The sequence below is a fragment of the Nothobranchius furzeri genome, chromosome 7 (assembly GCF_043380555.1).
Source record: "Nothobranchius furzeri strain GRZ-AD chromosome 7, NfurGRZ-RIMD1, whole genome shotgun sequence".
In the NCBI taxonomy this organism is placed as follows: Eukaryota; Metazoa; Chordata; class Actinopteri; order Cyprinodontiformes; family Nothobranchiidae; genus Nothobranchius; species Nothobranchius furzeri.
In genome coordinates this window covers 54,443,013-54,458,697 of record NC_091747.1, presented here as the reverse complement: position 1 = coordinate 54,458,697, position 15,685 = coordinate 54,443,013, and the positions used below count along the sequence as shown (strand labels likewise).

The 15,685-nt window shown below is 43.2% G+C and overlaps 1 protein-coding gene across 3 annotated transcripts in view; it reads left to right on the top strand.

Moving 5' to 3' along the window:
• The first annotated feature begins 531 nt into the window (after positions 1 to 531).
• Positions 532 to 15,685, top strand: part of sema5a (sema domain, seven thrombospondin repeats (type 1 and type 1-like), transmembrane domain (TM) and short cytoplasmic domain, (semaphorin) 5A) — a 207,564-nt gene continuing 192,410 nt past the window's right edge. For 2 of the 3 annotated variants that reach the window (XR_001572682.3, XR_001572681.3), the window contains exon 1: positions 638 to 813. The gene's annotated coding sequence lies outside the window, so the exon portion shown is untranslated. Of the gene's footprint in view, positions 814 to 15,685 lie in introns of all 3 variants that reach the window. The other variant, XM_015955301.3, reaches the window with a different exon arrangement.

The window sequence follows — 15,685 nt, the reverse complement described above, 5'->3', positions numbered from 1 at the left end:
CTCACACAAAGTAACTAATAGATGTCAAATCATACTTTTGCACCACATATACCTCCATACAAATCACTTTTATGATGATTCCACTTGTTGCTGCAGTCAAATTTATTATTTATTGCACCTGCAGCACAGTTGTGTAGCTGTCGCTGCCGTCTCTTCGCTTCTACTGGATGTGCCAGTGTGTGTGTGTGTGTGTGTGTGTGTGTGTGTGTGTGTGTGTGTGTGTGTGTGTGTGTGTGTGTGTGTGTGTGTGTGTGTGTGTGTGTGTGTGTGTGAGAGAGAGAGAGAGAGAGAGAGAGAGAGAGAGATGCGCAGCTCCTCGTCGGCCAACAAAACGCTGTTCCTGAGCTGCGCAGCTGTAACTAAACGCAGCGTAGTGAACGCTGGAGCCAGCCCAGCTCCTCTGGTTGCGTGTTTTGCACACACACGCACGGAAACTTTTGCATTTCTCTCCCTTTCCCTCCTCCTCACCTCGGCATAAAAAGGAAGAAAAGGTTGACGGCGTGTGGCGCAGCGCGACAGTCTAGCCCGGTATCCGGTTACAGACCGTGCGCCGAGGAGCCACCGGCGCAGAGCGCTTCTTTCCCCGCGGGGCAGAAAGGGCACGCGGAGCTCCGGAGGGACCGAGCGCAGAGGAATCTCTCCGCAGGGAACCGCATAGGGAGGCGTTTCTGTTTCACAAGGGTCGGTGTTTTCAGAAAGCAGAGAGGATATTTCACCCAAAGGTCCTCGTTAACCCACCAACACTCTCCTCACCGGGACAAGACTCGCAGCTGCGCGCCCTGCTAGATGAACGGGAGTTGGCCACCTTGCTTGGTAAGACGCAGACTTCTCTTTAAACCACGAGCTGATGTTGTCTGTTTTATGTTTTATCATGACAGACTTCAGCAAATCTTCCTCTTAGTTTGCTTTCCTCCTTTCCACACAGATCCAGATGACCTGTGCAGGATTTAGTGGAATTAAATTAAATGTTGTTACATGACGAGAATACACAAGCATGCACCAGTAAGCACGCGCCAGTCCCTAACTACAACAGAAACGAGCAGTTTCAGAAGTTTTAGTTGCATTTCCACACCTGGATTTCTGTCCACTTGGTGGTGCTCACAGAGTGCAGCCATCAGGAATCAGAGAGCTGAAACGTTTAGATCAGCTCGCTCACAGCTGTGTTTGGCTGACTTTCCTGCTTCTAACATCTCCATCCTCCACTTCTGTTATCATCTCACCACCATCATGTTTTTAAATGTTCATTTTGGTCTTGGCGAAGTAGTAAAAAGGATGGCAAACTTGCTTTCTGAGGTTTTACAGGATGCATTTCTGCTCTCACAAAAAAAAAAGGTTTTGAGGATAAACTTTTGCTTCGTTATCCTTGATAAAATCAATTAATTATTCGATCATGACCTTTGAACGTGGTTTGCAGTGTTTAAAGGTCAAAAACAGAATTCTTATGAGGAACTGATTGTAAGCAGCTAAAAGCTCTTATTATAAATCTGCTTCTTCCACATTTTCTTTAAGATTTAATCCTTTTAATCCTAACTTGATAAAGCAACAATAAAACAAAAGCATATTTCTTTATAAATAATGGTTTAATTGCTGCAAAAAAGGGAAAGGTGCAGAATTTTCCCCAAAGCTCTCTGCTGCACGATTGATTAAAAAACACAATTGTTTTTTAAATGATCTGTTTATTAATGTTTCACAAGCCTGAGGCGTGCAGTTTTTCTTCTTCGTGAGATTTGTGCAGCTCTGTGTTTGCTTTGATCGCAGGATCATCTGATTTTGAATCTTCAGATTCATCACGGTGCCTCAGCTCGCATCCTACCCATCACACTGAGCTTACCAGAGGAAATAAGTGACCCTCGTCTGGGTGCTGGAATTACTTTACACTGGCGGTGTCTGGGGCTTTTATTGGACTTTAGATGCTAAAATACCTCAGGGGGGAAGGCAGAGAAAGATAAAAGAGAGAGAAGTAAGCTCACAAAAAGTGTTGAGCCTGGATAATGTGATTTAATGCCTGTTGGGCAACAAATAAAGAGTTTAGTTTATGTGGTACTTTAAGAAAATAAGATTCAGTTTGCAGAAATAAGTGAGAACTGTGATGTAAATCCTGAAAATGAAAACGTGATAATTAAACCGATAACAAAGTAGAAAACTGTTTAATTATGTTTTCAGAGAGCAGTAAAACTTCTCCATCCCTACAGCAGGAGGGATGAGGAACACACACACACACACACACACACACACACACACACACACACACACACACACACACACACACACACACACACACACACACCTACAGGGCTCTTTCTCAGGCTCTATGAGGACCCGTGTTTGACTTGCCTCATTGATATTTGCGTTGCGACGGGAGTTCGCCCGAGCTCTGACACCGGCACAAACACAGCAATTAGCCTCATCCAGTAGGACTCTGTGATGAAAACGACCTCGCCGGCCTCAGGGGGCTGTGTGGTTACCACGGAAACCCGCAGAATGACAAGCCCCTTGTTGTTGACCTTTTTGATTCAGCGTCCCAACGGGGAGTCCGACCCTGCTGAGAGCGAGAGTAAAAGGCATAATCATGCGCGTGTAAACCAAACAGTCATTACCCTCCGACCCCTCTGCGCTCTTTAGGACCCCTTTGGTTACTTGTTTATTTTCCACCAGCAAGATGGAAGTTTAGAAGAGTTTTTTGTCCGGCTCACAAAAGATCTGAGGTTGTTAGCTGAGATAGTTGCACAGATTTTACAGATTCCCCTCAGCGGATGATTTATTGCTCGTGTACAAGTAAACTCTGAGGCTCGAACAATGGCTCCAGTGGCTTATTGTTGTCCCCTGCTGTTTTTTGTCCTCCAGCTTACCTCAGGGTATTTATATGTCACAACCTGTTTGCCATCGTCTAACCTCCCCCTTGTTTCTGCTGACGCTTCTGCTTTAAACGTCCTAAAGAGTTTCCCAAACACGTTACACTAAACAGATAATAGAGCTGCTAATCATGATTATTTTGGTGAGACTGAGTTAGAAGAACACAGCGGGATGCAGTTCAGTTTGTCACGATGAAGCTTGTTTCATAACAAACGTGGTACAGAGGCGGTCCAGTCTCCGTATGGCTTCTGCCGTTCACACCGACTGAGGTTCGTGTGCCGAGCGTCTTTGGAAATCTGCTCCCACACGAGCACCAAATGATTAGAAATTTGAAACAATACGTTTAACCTGTAAAAATAACTGGAGCTGCCAATATTGATAAAAAATGGCTAAAATTCTGCAGTACAGGTTTTATTTTGAAACAAACCAGATGCACCTTGCTGAAACAAACGTCTTACTTCCTGTCTGGCTCATGTAACTTCATGATGATCCACATGCGGCGTTCAAAAAAGTAGAAGCCATGTAGAAACATTACACAGTTCCACACACGGATCTGTGCCGCAGCCAGTGTGAATGCTCTGACACGGTGATTTGCGGTCTTTGCGGCAGCCGCATGGATCCGCGTTCATTCCACACACCAAGCACATGAGGCTGTATTTACTCTACAAAAGTTGTCCAACTTTATATGGTATCAGGTTTTGAATGAATACTTTATAATAATATGTGTTTTGGTCACCAATAGGGTTTGTCTTTATTGCTGGGGTTTTCTGAGACTATCCAGAGTTCACATTTTAAGGAAACTGCAGTTTCCAGTTGGCATCAGAGTACTGGTCAATGGTTCTACACATTATGGGAGTCTCAGTTATGAAAAACAATTATTAAGAAACTAAAATGCAGCACCAGTACACTGTACCAGCACTTTTAAAGTCCACCTCACTCTACGGGGATGTTTTGGTAGCTTACGATGTGCACTGGTAGTCTTTCCAGCCGTTTATCAGTTGAAATCTTTAAAGTCACTGAAAACAATACAGTTTGTCGTAAGACAAACAAAAGCCATCTGCAGTCACCCGCCCCATCCGGCTAATGGAGGTCAGAGGGGCTCTTCCTCCAGTCAGTGTTCTAAGAAGAGTACTGGTACTTATTCTTTTCCTATTCAAGGGCTCGCCTGCTGCTATAAAAGTAGCGAAGAGGAGTCATTTTTAGATGCTCATTATAGACCACCGGTGTGTTTTGCCTTTGTTCTGCCATCTTTATTTGCTTTGACTTTTTAAAGGCACCCCCCACGTGGGTTTAGTCAGAATGGAAGGAAGCATGCTTCGTTTAGAGAGCCAATAAAGTGGGATGTGACAAATGGCGATTGGTTGAAACCGAAACCAAATCTAAATAAAAAAAAACTGCTCTAACAGATCTGATAAATAATTTTATTTGATTCATTCATTCAGATCCATTTCTCCTTCATTTTTGCATAACACACAAAGCTTCTAGGGTAGAAAATATATATTTTAATATTATTCTTTTCATCTCAGCTTTTGTCAGTCATTTACCTGAGATGATGTGTTGTTGCTATGGTTACCTCAAGGTTTCCCACAGCAAAAGTGGTGAGGGCACGTCCGTCACAAAGGAAATAAAGCTCTTCGTTCGCAACGTTTTCTGTTCTCCGCCACAAAGAGAATGCGCACCCACTTGAAAACTTTGTCTCAACGCAACAAGGCAGAGACTTTAGTCACTTCTCGTTTTTAACTCTCAAACTCGCGGTAACATCCAGAGTAGTGATGGGAATTCCGGCTCTTTTTAGAGAGCCGGTTCTTTTGGCTCAGCTCACCAAAAAGAGCCGGCTCTTTCGGCTCCCAAGTGGCTCCTCAGATTTTCTGTTGCGTAGTGCACATTTATAACCAAAATAATGCAAAACTATATGTAAAATGATTTACTAATGTAAAAAAAATGCTATATGTAAAATATATATCATTTCTATGGATTTAATAACTGAACACTTTCAGAAATCTCCACTTTCCGACTGCTGGCGCTCATTTTCTCACCGTCTTCGTCGCACTCTCCTCTCTCTCGCTCGCCTTATTCCTCCTCCTCATTTCCTCTCGTCTCTCTTCGCCCGCATGTGCTCTGCTGTGTGTCTGTCTGAGTCTTATCCTCCCTCTTCCCCGCCCCTACTGCTCTGTGTGTGGACAGTCTGGACACGCAGTTACACATGTTGACCAATCGCCTGTGGCTTTCACCAAAGCAAAAGGGGAGGGGGGAGGGGAGGGGACGGCTCCCAATGACGAGCCGGCTCCCGTCGTTCACTTCAAAGAGCCGGCTCTTAGAGCCGGCTCGTTCACGACCGACACATCACTAATCCAGAGGACCTTGCCTCTCTTGCCATCAAGGTCAGCTCTGAAATGGTTTGACGCTCTCACAACCGACATGGAAGTGATTCTGGAGCTAACGCAACACGAGCTTATTCAAAATTAGGGCCGACGTGAGAGGAGAAGGGGAACTGACGTGATAAAAGAGCCGAGGCGCTTGTGTATGAGACAAACACGCAGCAGTTCTGATGGGACGCTCCCTTGTAAAACAGGTGCTGTGATTTCACACTGCATGTTAAACAGCAGCAAACGGCGCCGGAGCAGGTGTAGGAAACAATCCGACTTCAGAGAGAAGCGTGGATTCGATGCCGAGCTGTCCTGTGATTTAAGTCCAGCTTCATGTCCGCGCGTCAGAGAGAATTATCCTCACTTGAGCCTTCTGTCACTCTCCACATTAGCTCTGTCCCATTCCCCCTTTGCAACCTCACACTCCACTCAAACAGCAAAGTAATCTGTCTTTTTTTTTTACATGTGACATGAGCACAGAAGCAAAGAGAGAAACTATTTGGGTCACGATTAAATAATAAATCCCCAAATCCTTTTTTTTTTTTTTTTTTTTTTGCACCAGGGTTTAAGTCAAGAGGACGTTTGAAAGGTTAAACAGAGACTGAGCCAAAGTTGGATGACAGCAGAAGAAGCGATTATTGTAAAGTTTCAGAGAAGTTTGGACCTTTTTCTCCTGCTTGAATCAGTTTTGAGGAGGAAGTGGAGCAGAAGGGGAGTGAGAGGGTGTGATGAGGCGTAATGAGGTGAAAAGCGGATTTTGAAATGAGAGCATGAGGAGAAGAAGGGGGTGAAGAAGTTCTGCTGGTCTTTGTTTATTGACTGAGTGCCACGGAGGGCCAGTCGAAGGGTGAAGCGAGTCATGAGTTCTTGTGCACGGAGATAGAGACATACTTTTTTATTTTTTCCTTCCGTCTCGAGGCTGTCACCCAGCTGTATTTCTCAGAGAGATGAACGAGCGTGAAGTGCGAATGAGTGCTTCATTTGATGGCAGCGCTCAGTTCCTATATTTCTCTTTTGTAGGAACTTCTCTCTGTCACGCTGTGAGCAGGGGGGGAGGTTAGGAGCCAAGATGCAGAACCAGGGAGACACGAGGCAGGAGTTGGGAAAAACGTAAAATCCTTTATTAGGAGTGATTGTCCAAAAGTAAATCCAAAAGGCAGGAAGCCAAAACCGAAAATCCAAAAATCCTAGTATGAAAAAACCAGGAGACCCGTCTTAAACACTTAAAGAGCTGACCTGGAGACCTTGAGACAACGCTGTGGACCAACAACACATTCAGACACAGACAGGGTTTTATACACGGGGCAGGATGATTGGGAGATGAGCTGCAGGTGCATGGGGAGAGAGAAACCTGGAGAAATCAATCTACTAATCAGGGAGAGGAAACTAAGCTGAGGAGGGGAAATAAAACATGACCTATGAATAATAACCAAACCTAAAGACTAGAAGAACAAGACAAATAACTAATGATCTAAGGAGGAAAGGAGAACTAATAAACCGGTGGGGAAGGGCCTAGAAGAAAACCTGAACCTAAGAAACTACTGGGAAAAATGAGCTAGATAATACAAATACAAAGAAAACTAAAGAATAAGTGAACCTGGGAAAACCTGGTGGGAGCTGGAGACCTACAGGGGCACAGAAACCTAGAGGGGGGCTGGAGAACACATAGGATGCAGACCATGACACTCGGCGCTGCAGCTTAGAGATGAGAGCAGAACTGGACTGCCTCCTGTGAGAATTTTACTCCCTCTGCTATGTATAGTCACAGTTAAATTAGAAGCCTGAATCAGGCTTGTTTGTGCAGAATCAGAATCCGAGGGCTTTTATTGCCATATGTGCGAGAATCACAACATTAGGAAATTTCTGCAGTTTGTGGTGCAAGAAAAAATAAATAAGCAAAATTAGAATTAAGAAATAAACACAATGAAATGATAATAATATAGGGAATCAATAATTAGAGAAGCAGCTACTTTGTACAAGTCAGTGTGAGTGAATCAGTTTAGGTGCAAACACAACACAGGGTCATGTGACTGAAACAAAGCAGCTGGAGTGGGCAGATCTTTGTGGTGAGAGGTTCTGGCCCAAATGGATCAGAACCTTCTGCCAGAAGGGAGCGAGCCGAAGAGACTGTGTCCAGGGTGAGCCGGGTCTGCTGTGATCCGACCTGCGTGCTCTAATGTCCTGGAGGTGGCTCCAGTGTCCCACACGGCGATTGACTCGTGCGTCATCCATTCCTGTATTTACTGGCCTTCTAGGGTTCTACAACCCCCCAAGGCGCTTTACAACACAGTCATCCACCCATTCACACACTGGCGATGATGAGCTACAATTAGCCACAGCTGCTCTGGGCTACCGCTCCGACAACCACCATTCCACCAAGAGGATGTTTTTGAGCCCAAAAAAAAAAAATTTCTTGTTTTTTTTTTTCCTCACTGATGTTGCATCATCACATCTCATCTTCATACGCTCAAATCATTATCGGATAAGAAGCTCTTTTGATGTGTTTAGAGCGTGATCTATCACTGCCACAAACAGCCACAGAGGTTCTAATTTGATCAGTGAAAGGATATAAATACAGAAAATCCTTTAATCTCCAGCAAATGAAAACATTTATCTGTACTTTGAAATATTACAAGGGGATTATCAGAGCCAAATCCGCAAAGACGAAGGAGGAAATATAAAAAAAAAATTAATCAAGTTGCAAGACGTGGTCTTCCCGCAGCGGATGAATGGGGAAATAAAATTACAGAGCGTGGTAAATTCTTTTTATCCGAGCTTGTGAGAAAGTTTGTGATAACATCTTAAGAGATAAAACGGTCCACTACACGTTGTTCACCCATGCGGGGAAAAAAGAGAGGGATGAGAGGAGAGATATGAAGAGAGAAAGAGAAGGCCAATGGAGGTGAAAAGATAAGAACTTGGCTTTCCAAGACAAAAGAAGGGAGGCGTCTGCTTTTTGAACGGAAGCATGGGAGGCGTGAACGGAGGAGGTGGAGATACGAGGACGGGCGAGCAGCAGGAGCGGCAGGTTTCCGGGAGAATAATTGTGCTGGGAGCTTCTCTCAAGGCGCTCGTCTAGCCGGTCCCTGGATGCAACGGTCCAAAGGGTTCAGCTGTCAGAGACCGACAGGCGGACAGAGAGGATGGAAAGATAGACGGGAGAAGGAGAAAACTGGAAAGAAATTTTGGGGCAAGCTTTCTGTGTGCTTTTACTCAAAAGTCCCTCCAGAAATGTGAATCTGCTGGTCGGAGTCCCATTTCGCGCATTCTGAAAACTTTTCAGCAACTTTCACGTTCTTTACATTTTCACATCGAAGCATTTCCACTTTAAAAACTCTGATTTTACTTAAAACGTTCATAAAACTCATTAAGGATTAGAACAAATATTCCAGAGTTGTCTTTTTTTTATTTAACAAGAACCCCATTTTTATTCCACACCTCTGCACAAGAAAGCGAAGATCAGAGGATTCTATGAACTGATAAGAAATTCATCCCATGCTGTAAAGAATCTCCCGACCCCTTAGGCTTATTCTGTGACCTTTCTGAGAGCGGAGGGTGGATGATGTAAACTATAGAACTGCTTGAAAATAAAATAAACCAACTCGAGAAGAAAAACACTTTCTATACATGAACGCGTTACTCTAATGGTGCCGTGTTCGACTTTCATTTAGTCACAGTTGCTGGTATTGTTGTGCCTTTGCTTAAGTAGGTAGTTCTGAAGAAAAGCAGAAGAAAGGAAGAAAGCACAGCCTCGCAGTAATGCGCTCTTTTCCATGCAACCATTGATTTCCGAAACCCCTTTTCCTGCAAAAACAACGCTCCCTCCAGTCCAGACACGAGACTCTCAGGAGTCCTGCTCTTTACTGGGCTCTCTGTGTTCTGCACCGGGGCTGATTGTGTAGTCTGGCTGCTCCAACACACAATGCTGCCTCAGTTCTGATGGTGAAACCACAACGTGGATGCGTGGTCCCATCTAAACCACCAGCACTGAATAATAAAGCACTTGTTATAATCCCTGTGAAAATTGTTTCCCTTGAACAAACTAACAGGGAAAATGATCCCCTAGTTAAAAAACTGTCTGCCACCAGAGATCTCAGTGTTTTGTTGGATTACCTCTGACTGAGTATTTTTTTTGAGTACTTCTTAAATGAGCTTTGATTTAAGCCATGTTTCCTCTTGGAGCTCCGGGGAATTTCGGGGAGACTGGACGGAGACAGTGGGAGTACGATGGCTTGGTCCTGTCAGCCGTTTTGACTCCCTTGATGCCGGCATATCACGACTGTTTAGACTTGGTGACATTAAATGACCTGTATTTGTTATAGAGCCTTCTAGATTCCAATGAGTCATTCACCCGTTCACACACACATTCACACCCTGGTGGGGATGAGCTACGATGTAGCTACAGCTGCCCTGGGGCATTCGAACAGAGGCGAGGCTGCCATACACACCAGCAGGCAAGGGGGGTTAAGTGCCTTGCCCAAGGACACAACGATAGCGACAAACTGAGCGAGGCTCAAACCTGCAACTTTCCTAAGAGGCGAGCGCTTAACTCCTGAACATTATTGAAAGGCGTCCGCGGACATTAATGCTACGATGATAAACCTGCTGAACAAGCTAGCTTAAAACATTTTTTATGTCTCTTAATGTTCTAACACAGTATAGCTATAAATATTTTGCGAAAAAACAAAGAAAAGAAAATAATGAAGTGTTTCTCTCGCATTTGTATAATAACCTCAGCCAATAACACGACTGAGTCCGAAACCAACAACTGGACTCACCAAAGCGCTTATTTACCTGGGTTCTCCCATCACTGTGGGTGTTTCTCAATGTCAAGGTGCCTGGCCTTGCGAGGCGATGTCTTGCAAGGCCAGGCACTTTGCTTACGAGGACACTGTCCTTCCTTGGTCAAAGAAAACGGTTAGATGGAACAGACTTGCATCACATGACTGCGGCCTCTACGGCGGTCACGTAACGTCACGTGACGTGAGAGATAACATTATATTTTATACGTATTATTTTCAGTGTAAATATATAAAGAGACTTTTACTTTTTAAATTGTGTATATGTTTATTAAATAACAAATATAAGCGAGTTACTACCCGCCAGCCACAGAAGCTGCAACTACAGAGCAACTAACCAATCATAGAAAACTTCTTTGGATTTAAAAAAAATACATTTTAAATTAGTTGACTTACTTTTAAACTTGAAATTTGTCCCCGAAGTAGCTGCCGGCTTCTGATCCGCCGTCCTTTTGAAAATACCGTGGTGTATTCTGGGTAATTTTTGACCAAGGCTAGGCTACAAGACACCTCCCGTGTATCCTTGCTCAGCTAGCTAAACAGCTAACAAACGGAGAACACGCGCCTTGGTACAGCATGAACATTGGAACACGCCTTGGTGGCTCTCAATGACATCTCCTAGGCAACCAGGGCGGGGCCAAGACATCAAGGCAAGGTTCCTTGGCATTGAGAAACACCCCGTGTGCTTAGCAACAGAACACCAATTATATCAGAGAAGTTCCGATGTCATTTCCTACTGAAATACAACCAGTCAGCATTAATTAACCTCAAGTCCCGCTCAGCAGCTCCTCAAGGCCATACCCCAGCTCAGGTACTCGGTTGGTCTCTGAAATGAACCAGAAAGTGGCTCTTTTGGGCCAGCCCAGTGAAATGGAGACACGTGCATATCGTGAAGATTTGGTAAAATTACCCGGAAGTTCCGATTAAGCCGGTCCTCAGTGACAGGGATACAAAGACAATGGTGTAATTCTATATGTGTCTCCAGAGCCATGCACGGTGCTGTTCTGGTGGTTGATACAGATGTCTGATGTTGCTCTTTGTGAAACTGGAGAAAGTCTGTCCTCCTCTGCTCCGGCTGTGCAGCACAGTTCTCCAGAGACGTGAACTTTGTGCACACTCTCTGACCTTTGCTTTCTCTCTTTTGAAGAATAAAACTGCAAATATCAAACGGTAACACATGCAATGCTGATAAAACTACTTTTATATTAAAAAAATGATGCAAACATTATTCAGTGTTTAAAAAGTTAATAAATTGACATTAATGACCTAACTGCATAAATTCAACCCAGGATTCAGTGGCGTAGGCTGAAATTGTTGGCAGACAAAATTATGACAAATAATGTAAATGTTTTGTTAGAAAGACACAAATTTGGTACTAATGATACTTTTGCAACCGGTTTATTACAATGGTACATTTCATGCAATGGTCATTCAGGGGTATGATATAGACTCTGAATAGTTTGATACTCTTGTACCACTTTGCAGATCGATAGGTGGTAATATTTGCTTTTTAAGGTTGTTACCGATGTATTTCCTTTTTTCTGTTGTGTTAACACACCCCTGTATGCTCCAGACCATTAAAAACCCAAATTCCTGCTTTTCTAAAACACAATTAATCAAATACATGTCTTCAACAGAGCACGTAATTATCACTGAATGCCACTCAAATATACTGTAATTTCCGGACTATAGAGCGCACCTCAATATAAGCCGCACCAACAAAAAAAAGGTTTTCTACACACACACACACGCCACACTCAAATACAAGCCGCGGTGCAGCAGCAGCCACATGCAGGTCTCCGGCGCATAGCACATGTACGGCCATAACATAAGATAATTAGACAGAAAGACGCTACACGGAGGTTTTTTCGTTATTGTTTTTATTCAACAAAACAAATTTTAAACATGGGTGAACGTGCCTGCAAGTTTAGAAAAGAAAACAGCACTGATAGCATTCGTATTTCTGGATGGTTATAAAATAAAAACAGCACTGACATGTTATTACTGGTAATTTGCATGTTTAGAAGAAAAGAACAGCACTGACACAGCATTAATAAGCCCTGGATGATTAGAAAATAAAAACTGCACACAAAACATGCCTGGTTAGTAAATAAAACACACTTGCCTACCAGAAGAAGTCATTCGCTCTCATCTTCCTCTTGCACACTAAAGCCATTAAAGTCCTCTTCTTCAGTGTCGGAGTTGAACGGCCTCAGAAGAGCTTCGTCACATACCTTTTCTGTGGCGATGTCAGTGTCGCTGTTCGTGTTGCTGTCATCATCCCCGGGTGAAGCTGGCTTGAATGAGTTCTTCCCGCTGCCGTCTCCACCGCCGAACCATGGATTCATTCATGCCAAGCTTACGTGCGGCAGCGCTGTTTCCCTCCTTTACTGCCACATCGATGGCCTTCAACTTAAATTCAATTCAAAAATACTTTATTAATCCCAGAGGGAAATTGATTACTGTAGTAGCTCAGAATAATAATAATAATAATCAAGTCATCAAAGAGTTATTGTATAGTACAATGGCTGTTGGCAGGAAGGATCTCCAGTAGCGGTCAGTGTTGCAGCCAAACTGAAGAATCCTCTGACTAAAGACACTCTTCCGTTGCTGGACAGTCTTGTGAAGAGAATGCTCAGGGTTGTCCATCATTTTCTTGATTCTCTGGAGAATCCTTCTTTGCATTATCTCCTCCAGTGGTTCCACAGTCGTCCCCAGAACAGAACCAGCCTTTATTAGGCTGTTGAGCCTTTTCAGCTCCCTGCTTCTGATGCTGACCAGCATCATTGCCCATTATGATCGATGGAAGCAATGGTTTGAATTTCCACTTTCTTTGTCTCCGTTTTGCTCCTGCTCTGCACCCACGCTTCTTGCGTTTTAGCTCATTTGGGATTTGTGGCTTCAGTTGAGGTATTATTTCAGCCTTTCCAATGTTAATCAGCTGCTTCCGATTGTAAACCAGGCTGTTGCCATGGTTACACATAATAACAAATGCTCAAAAAGTGAAAAAATTGTAGTAAAAATCCTCCAAGTTTCACAGCTCCAGAAACAGAAAAGTAAAATGTCAAAAAATACAGTTTTTCTTGAGAAACTAGAAGAAAAAATGTCCAAAAAAGGCAAAACTTACATATAGTCAACAGAGCTACTCCAACATGCAGCCACCCAGAGCAGCGCAGTTCCAGAAAGGAAATGCGACATCATATGAACTCATACGTGTAGATACTATGATGAGGGGGTATGGATTTGAAAAAAATTCTTCGTCGTGCCGGCTGCTTGCACGTGCTAAATGAAAATGAGCACTTTCTTCGATTTCCACTTTTGACTTCCACCTGTTTCACTTTCTGCTAAAGCGCCCCCTGGTGGGTGAAGGAAAATCTTCAGTCAAGCCGCACCTCATTATAAGCCGCTTGGTTCAAAGTGTGGGAAAAAAGTAGCGGCTTATGGTCCGGAAAATACGGTAACATTTCATCAACTTAATTCATATTTTTTTGTCTATATATATCAGCCACGTATGTATTTTTGCATTTATTCATTAACAGTTTAGTCATCTGTATGCTGGGATTTAGGTGGATGTTTAAAGATTTCTTTGTCTTTAAAGAAGAAATGAAAGACGTTTAAAAAAAAAGAACAAAAATCTGAAAACCCACATCATCGATCTCGAGGCGTATATTTTGTGCTTTCGTGTTGCACCGAGCCTTAAACCCTGCAGCGTCATGCAGGGAAAGATTCAGCAGAGGGAGAGAAAGAGACTGTCAGATAAAGTGAAATCAACAAATATAAAATCCTCAAGAAGAAACCAGCCAGCGGGAGCCGAGCCTGCACCAAAAATATCTCCATGTACACATATGAAGAGTATTAATAGTCCTTCTGTTTATTTCACATGCAGCTCGGTTGTCGGGACTCTGGGGAGGGGTCAGCGTGGTGCAGACCCACAGAAAAGAAAGTCTCTTCTTTCACATCCTCATAATAGATTTGCTCCTGCTTGTTGACCCCGGTTTGACGGGCTTCACCCCAACACTGACCTAGACTTTCCTGCTGCCTCTTTATAGGGTAATAAATGCACAAGAGAGGTGCACAGATGCATGAAAACACTCTTTTACTTTTTATCATAAATTAAGAATAAAAGAACAGCTGCTCATGCTTAACTGAGATGTGCTGCAGAAAAACCAAAGGATGGAATCAGTTTAGTTGAACAAAAGATTTTTGACTTGATGCTCCACACTCGAGGATAAAACTCCCACACAGAGGTAATATTTCTCCCGGACTTGTCTTACACGTTGTTGCAGCGCTCTTGTTGTCATTAAAAATAGACCTCTGCCCCTGCTGAAACCAGGGCCCCGCAGCATCCTGATCCTTTTTGTTCTCCAAAGGCTTTTAGGGTGGAAAGTACTCCCTACGCTGCAGCGGTGAAGGGCGAGAGAGGCTTCTCTCCTGCAGGGCCGACGTCTTTTTTTTGACTTTTGAACAAAAATCTAAAAAAACAAGGTGTGGTGTTGGTTATGAAGACTGTCAAATGGCTGATTCTCAGGAGGTAACTGTACAGCTAAATGATTTAGATTTTATTAAAACAAACAGCAGATGTTGTTGCCTGAATGTGTTTTTTCTGTAGATGTCTGGTTTTATTGAACTCTCTAGAAGAACTCATTGGATGTGTATCCACAGCTGTTGGGTTAGGCTGCCACAAACATGAAAACAGAAAACCTCGTTATATTTCACTTAGCTACATGTTGGTTTCATGATTAAAGCCGGGTTTACACGGTAGGATAGTCATGTCGATTTTGACTTATAAATGCACATAACAACTCAAGATAATCTTATCAGATAATCCTACCATTTGTGGTGTGTCATGGTCATTCTGGTCCGCTCGTTAGGACGTTGAGACAGCTGCAAATAATAATCCAGGTTTTTCAAACATGTTGGATTTCCATTAAGTGGTAGTTGTTTTTCTGTTAGCCAGTCAGAGGCGAGATGTCCAAATATCGGGAAATAAAATTCCAAATCCAGCCGTCTGAAGCTCAGCTGTGACGTGGCTCGCTTCTAGTTCCTGAAATTAAGTGTAACCGTGTTTTTCTTCCCACGAGTATGACTTACAAGGTATTCATTCCTACTTGAGACCACTGGAAATATATAGATCGATCGAGTGTTCAACACCTTTAAAAAAGTCAAACAATCTAAAATTCCTGCCGTGTGAACCGGGCTTAAGAATCACCCCCAATACATACTCTGAGCCCTAGCTGAGTGCGATAAAAAGTTGATTAAAACGTTGGGATTAAATGTTAGCGCTCGTTAACCGCAGCGAACTGGTCTTAGCTAAAAATGCAATGTGGTGGTATCTCAAAGCTTTTCCTGTTACAGAGTTTGAGAGATTTAATACTGTTTGAGATCTTGCGATACTTAATATTTGGCCAAAATGACTAACTTTGAACAAATATTGCTCCCGAAAATGTATTTCTAATTTTAATGTGTAGTTTTGGCTTCATAGTGTATCAGCTGTCATAGTAATCCTAAAATTTTAAAGAAAGATCTGCAGCTTTTAATTTTTTTCTTGAGTCTGTTACGTTTCAATTCCTTTTCCTCCTCCTGTACAAAAAAATTTCGTGTGAAAATATTATTTTAATCCCCAGATCTCTTTCCTCTGATTTGAGGTCGGAGAACAGGACACGGATT